This window comes from Hoplias malabaricus, chromosome 2, assembly GCF_029633855.1.
Source record: "Hoplias malabaricus isolate fHopMal1 chromosome 2, fHopMal1.hap1, whole genome shotgun sequence".
In the NCBI taxonomy this organism is placed as follows: domain Eukaryota; kingdom Metazoa; phylum Chordata; class Actinopteri; order Characiformes; family Erythrinidae; genus Hoplias; species Hoplias malabaricus.
The window spans coordinates 86,088,012-86,094,011 of record NC_089801.1 but is presented as its reverse complement, the minus strand read 5'-3'; the positions used below and the strand labels follow the sequence as shown (position 1 = coordinate 86,094,011).

The 6,000-nt window shown below is 52.6% G+C and overlaps 1 protein-coding gene across 1 annotated transcript in view; it reads left to right on the top strand.

The window, feature by feature from the left end:
• The window catches only part of gpc6a (glypican 6a), a 93,312-nt gene that overhangs the window by 60,423 nt on the left and 26,889 nt on the right, over positions 1 to 6,000 (top strand). The window lies entirely within an intron of this gene.

Genomic DNA, 6,000 nt, shown 5'->3' with positions numbered 1-6,000 from the left:
AGGTGTAATCAAGAAAAGACAGACTGAGTAAAAGGAAAGAGAAATTTGTGAAAGTGGCTGACTGATGGGTTTTGTTGATGTTCTGAGTGATGTTCTACACTCTCTTAAACAGTGCATTTACAACATACTTTACTTTTCAAACAATCAATATAAGCACAAGCAAAACAAACACATGAACTGTTCTTCTGCAAGAAATAACACAAACAAACTATGACTGCAATAAAGTCTTCAGAAGTGTGTTCTCTGTAAAACTCATCAGCACCTGGCCTCACCGATGTTCATGTGGCTTCATGCTGTCAAATCCACACAGCAATGTTCCTGGGGCTGAACGCATTTAAACACTCACTGTGTGTGAAGATGAGCCATGATCCTGTGCTGAAGACCGAGAAGGAGTTGGTGCTGGTGCTGATGCTGGAGTGTGAGGATGTACAGCGTTACTGTGGCAATGGCTGTGTTGGAGCAGGAGCTGGTGCTGGAGTGTGAGGATGTACAGTGTTACTGTGGCGATGGACGTGTTGGAGCTGACACTGGTGATGATGCTGGTGCTGATCCTGGAGTGTGAGGATGTACAGCGTTACTGTGGCGATGGACGTGTTGGAGCTGAAGCTGGTGATGATGCTGGTGCTGATGCTGGAGTGTGAGGATGTACAGCGTTACTGTGGCGATGGACGTGTTGGAGCTGAAGCTGGTGCTGGTGCTGATGCTGGAGTGTGAGGATGTACAGTGTTACTGTAGCGATGGACGTGTTGGAGCTGACACTGGTGATGATGCTGGTGCTGATGCTGGAGTGTGAGGATGTACAGCGTTACTGTGGCAATGGCTGTGTTGGAGCAGGAGCTGGTGCTGGAGTGTGAGGATGTACAGTGTTACTGTGGCGATGGACGTGTTGGAGCTGACACTGGTGATGATGCTGGTGCTGATCCTGGAGTGTGAGGATGTACAGCGTTACTGTGGCGATGGACGTGTTGGAGCTGAAGCTGGTGATGATGCTGGTGCTGATCCTGGAGTGTGAGGATGTACAGCGTTACTGTGGCGATGGACGTGTTGGAGCTGAAGCTGGTGATGATGCTGGTGCTGATCCTGGAGTGTGAGGATGTACAGCGTTACTGTGGCGATGGACGTGTTGGAGCTGAAGCTGGTGCTGATGCTGGAGTGTGAGGATGTACAGTGTTACTGTGGCGATGGACGTGTTGGAGCTGAAGCTGGTGCTGGTGCTGATGCTGGAGTGTGAGGATGTACAGTGTTACTGTGGCGATGGACGTGTTGGAGCTGACACTGGTGATGATGCTGGTGCTGATCCTGGAGTGTGAGGATGTACAGCGTTACTGTGGCGATGGACGTGTTGGAGCTGAAGCTGGTGATGATGCTGGTGCTGATCTTGGAGTGTGAGGATGTACAGCGTTACTGTGGCGATGGACGTGTTGGAGCTGAAGCTGGTGATGATGCTGGTGCTGATCCTGGAGTGTGAGGATGTACAGCGTTACTGTGGCGATGGACGTGTTGGAGCTGAAGCTGGTGCTGATGCTGGAGTGTGAGGATGTACAGTGTTACTGTGGCGATGGACGTGTTGGAGCTGAAGCTGGTGCTGGTGCTGATGCTGGAGTGTGAGGATGTACAGTGTTACTGTAGCGATGGACGTGTTGGAGCTGACACTGGTGATGATGCTGGTGCTGATCCTGGAGTGTGAGGATGTACAGCGTTACTGTGGCGATGGACGTGTTGGAGCTGAAGCTGGTGCTGGTGCTGATGCTGGAGTGTGAGGATGTACAGTGTTACTGTGGCGATGGACGTGTTGGAGCTGAAGCTGGTGCTGGTGCTGATGCTGGAGTGTGAGGATGTACAGTGTTACTGTGGCGATGGACGTGTTGGAGCTGAAGCTGGTGCTGGTGCTGATGCTGGAGTGTGAGGATGTACAGCGTTACTGTGGCAATGGCTGTGTTGGAGCAGGAGCTGGTGCTAGAGTGTGAGGATGTACAGTGTTACTGTGGCGATGAACATGTTGGAGCTGAAGCTGGTGATGATGCTGGTGCTGATCCTGGAGTGTGAGGATGTACAGCGTTACTGTGGCGATGGACGTGTTGGAGCTGAAGCTGGTGATGATGCTGGTGCTGATGCTGGAGTGTGAGGATGTACAGCGTTACTGTGGCGATGGACGTGTTGGAGCTGAAGCTGGTGCTGGTGCTGATGCTGGAGTGTGAGGATGTACAGTGTTACTGTAGCGATGGACGTGTTGGAGCTGACACTGGTGATGATGCTGGTGCTGATGCTGGAGTGTGAGGATGTACAGCGTTACTGTGGCAATGGCTGTGTTGGAGCAGGAGCTGGTGCTGGAGTGTGAGGATGTACAGTGTTACTGTGGCGATGGACGTGTTGGAGCTGACACTGGTGATGATGCTGGTGCTGATCCTGGAGTGTGAGGATGTACAGCGTTACTGTGGCGATGGACGTGTTGGAGCTGAAGCTGGTGATGATGCTGGTGCTGATCCTGGAGTGTGAGGATGTACAGCGTTACTGTGGCGATGGACGTGTTGGAGCTGAAGCTGGTGCTGATGCTGGAGTGTGAGGATGTACAGTGTTACTGTAGCGATGGACGTGTTGGAGCTGACACTGGTGATGATGCTGGTGCTGATCCTGGAGTGTGAGGATGTACAGCGTTACTGTGGCGATGGACGTGTTGGAGCTGAAGCTGGTGCTGGTGCTGATGCTGGAGTGTGAGGATGTACAGTGTTACTGTGGCGATGGACGTGTTGGAGCTGAAGCTGGTGCTGGTGCTGATGCTGGAGTGTGAGGATGTACAGTGTTACTGTGGCGATGGACGTGTTGAAGCTGAAGCTGGTGCTGGTGCTGATGCTGGAGTGTGAGGATGTACAGCGTTACTGTGGCAATGGCTGTGTTGGAGCAGGAGCTGGTGCTGGAGTGTGAGGATGTACAGTGTTACTGTGGCGATGAACATGTTGGAGCTGAAGCTGGTGATGATGCTGGTGCTGATCCTGGAGTGTGAGGATGTACAGCGTTACTGTGGCGATGGACGTGTTGGAGCTGAAGCTGGTGCTGGTGCTGATGCTGGAGTGTGAGGATGTACAGTGTAACTGTGGCGATGGACATGTTGGAGATGACACTGGTGATGATGCTGGTGCTGATGCTGGAGTGTGAGGATGTACAGTGTTACTGTAGCAATGGCAGTGTTGGAGCTGAAGCTGGTGTTGGTGCTGGTGCTGATGCTGGAGTGTGAGGATGTACAGTGTTACTGTGGTGATGGACGTGTTGGAGCTGACACTGGTGATGATGCTGGTGCTGATGCTGGAGTGTGAGGATGTACAGTGTTACTGTGGCGATGGATGTGTTGGAGCTGACACTGGTGATGATGCTGGTGCTGATCCTGGAGTGTGAGGATGTACAGCGTTACTGTGGCGATGGACGTGTTGGAGCTGAAGCTGGTGATGATGCTGGTGCTGATCCTGGAGTGTGAGGATGTACAGCGTTACTGTGGCGATGGACGTGTTGGAGCTGAAGCTGGTGCTGGTGCTGATGCTGGAGTGTGAGGATGTACAGTGTTACTGTGGCGATGGACGTGTTGGAGCTGACACTGGTGATGATGCTGGTGCTGATCCTGGAGTGTGAGGATGTACAGCGTTACTGTGGCGATGGACGTGTTGGAGCTGACACTGGTGATGATGCTGGTGCTGATCCTGGAGTGTGAGGATGTACAGCGTTACTGTGGCGATGGACGTGTTGGAGCTGAAGCTGGTGATGATGCTGGTGCTGATCCTGGAGTGTGAGGATGTACAGCGTTACTGTGGCGATGGACGTGTTGGAGCTGAAGCTGGTGCTGGTGCTGATGCTGGAGTGTGAGGATGTACAGTGTTACTGTAGCGATGGACGTGTTGGAGCTGACACTCGTGATGATGCTGGTGCTGATCCTGGAGTGTGAGGATGTACAGCGTTACTGTGGCGATGGACGTGTTGGAGCTGAAGCTGGTGCTGGTGCTGATGCTGGAGTGTGAGGATGTACAGTGTTACTGTGGCGATGGACGTGTTGGAGCTGAAGCTGGTGCTGGTGCTGATGCTGGAGTGTGAGGATGTACAGTGTTACTGTGGCGATGGAAGTGTTGGAGCTGAAGCTGGTGCTGGTGCTGATGCTGGAGTGTGAGGATGTACAGCGTTACTGTGGCAATGGCTGTGTTGGAGCAGGAGCTGGTGCTGGAGTGTGAGGATGTACAGTGTTACTGTGCCGATGAACATGTTGGAGCTGAAGCTGGTGATGATGCTGGTGCTGATCCTGGAGTGTGAGGATGTACAGTGTTACTGTGGCAATGGACGTGTTGGAGCTGAAGCTGGTGCTGGTGCTGATGCTGGAGTGTGAGGATGTACAGTGTAACTGTGGCGATGGACATGTTGGAGATGACACTGGTGATGATGCTGGTGCTGATGCTGGAGTGTGAGGATGTACAGTGTTACTGTAGCAATGGCAGTGTTGGAGCTGAAGCTGGTGTTGGTGCTGGTGCTGATGCTGGAGTGTGAGGATGTACAGTGTTACTGTGGTGATGGACGTGTTGGAGCTGACACTGGTGATGATGCTGGTGCTGATACTGGAGTGTCAGGATGTACAGTGTTACTGTGGCAATGCCTGTGTTTGAGCTGGAGTTGGTACTGGTGCTGATGCTGGAGTGTGAGGATGTACAGTGTTACTGTGGCGATGGATGTGTTGGAGCTGAAGCTGGTGCTGGTGCTGATGCTGGAGTGTGAGGATGTACAGCGTTACTGTGGCGATGGATGTGTTGGAGCTGAAGCTGGTGCTGGTGCTGATGCTGGAGTGTGAGGATGTACAGTGTTACTGTGGCGATGGATGTGTTGGAGCTGAAGCTGGTGCTGGTGCTGATGCTGGAGTGTGAGGATGTACAGTGTTACTGTGGCGATGAACGTGTTGGAGCTGAAGCTGGTGCTGATGCTGGAGTGTGAGGATGTACAGTGTTACTGTGGCGATGGATGTGTTGGAGCTGGTGCTGGTGCTGGTGTGTGAGGATGTACAGTGTTACTGTGGCGATGGATGTGTTGGAGCTGAAGCTGGTGCTGGTGCTGATGCTGGAGTGTGAGGATGTACAGTGTTACTGTGGTGATGGACGTGTTGGAGCTGAAGCTGGTGCTGATGCTGGAGTGTGAGGATGTACAGTGTTACTGTGACAATGGATGTGTTGGAGCAGGAGCTGATGCTGGAGTGTGAGGATGTACAGTGTTACTGTGGCGATGGACGTGTTGGAGCTGAAGCTGGTGCTGGTGTTGATGCTGGAGTGAGAGGATGTACAGTGTTACTGTGGCGATGGACATGTTGGAGCTGAAGCTGGTGCTGGTGTTGATGCTGGAGTGTGAGGATGTACAGTGTTACTGTGGCGATGGACGTGTTTGAGCTGACACTTGTGATGATGCTGGTGCTGATGCTGGAGTGTGAGGATGTACAGCGTTACTGTGACGATGGACATGTTGGAGCTGAAGCTGGTGCTGGTGCTGATGCTGGAGTGTGAGGATGTACAGCGTTACTGTGGCGATGGACATGTTGGAGCTGAAGCTGGTGATGGTGGTGTTGCTGATGCTGGAGTGTGAGGATGTACAGTGTTACTGTGGCGATGGATGTGTTGGAGCTGGAGTTGGTGCTCGTGCTGGAGTGTGAGGATGTACAGCGTTACTGTGGTGATGGCCGTGTTAGAGCTGGTGCTGATGCTGGAGTGTGAGGATGAACAGTGTTACCATGGCAATGGTCATATTGGAGCTGATGCTTTAGTGTGAGGATGAACAGTGTTACCCTGGCCATGGAGGTGTTGGTGCTGATGGTGGAGTGTGAGGATGTACAGCGTTACTGTGTCAATGGAGGTTTTGGAGCTGAAGCTGGTGATGGTGCTGATGCTGATGCTGATGCTGAAGTGTGAGGATGTACAGTGTCACTGTGGCGATGGACGTGTTGGAGCTGGAGCTGGTGCTGATGCTGGAGTGTGAGGATGTACAGTG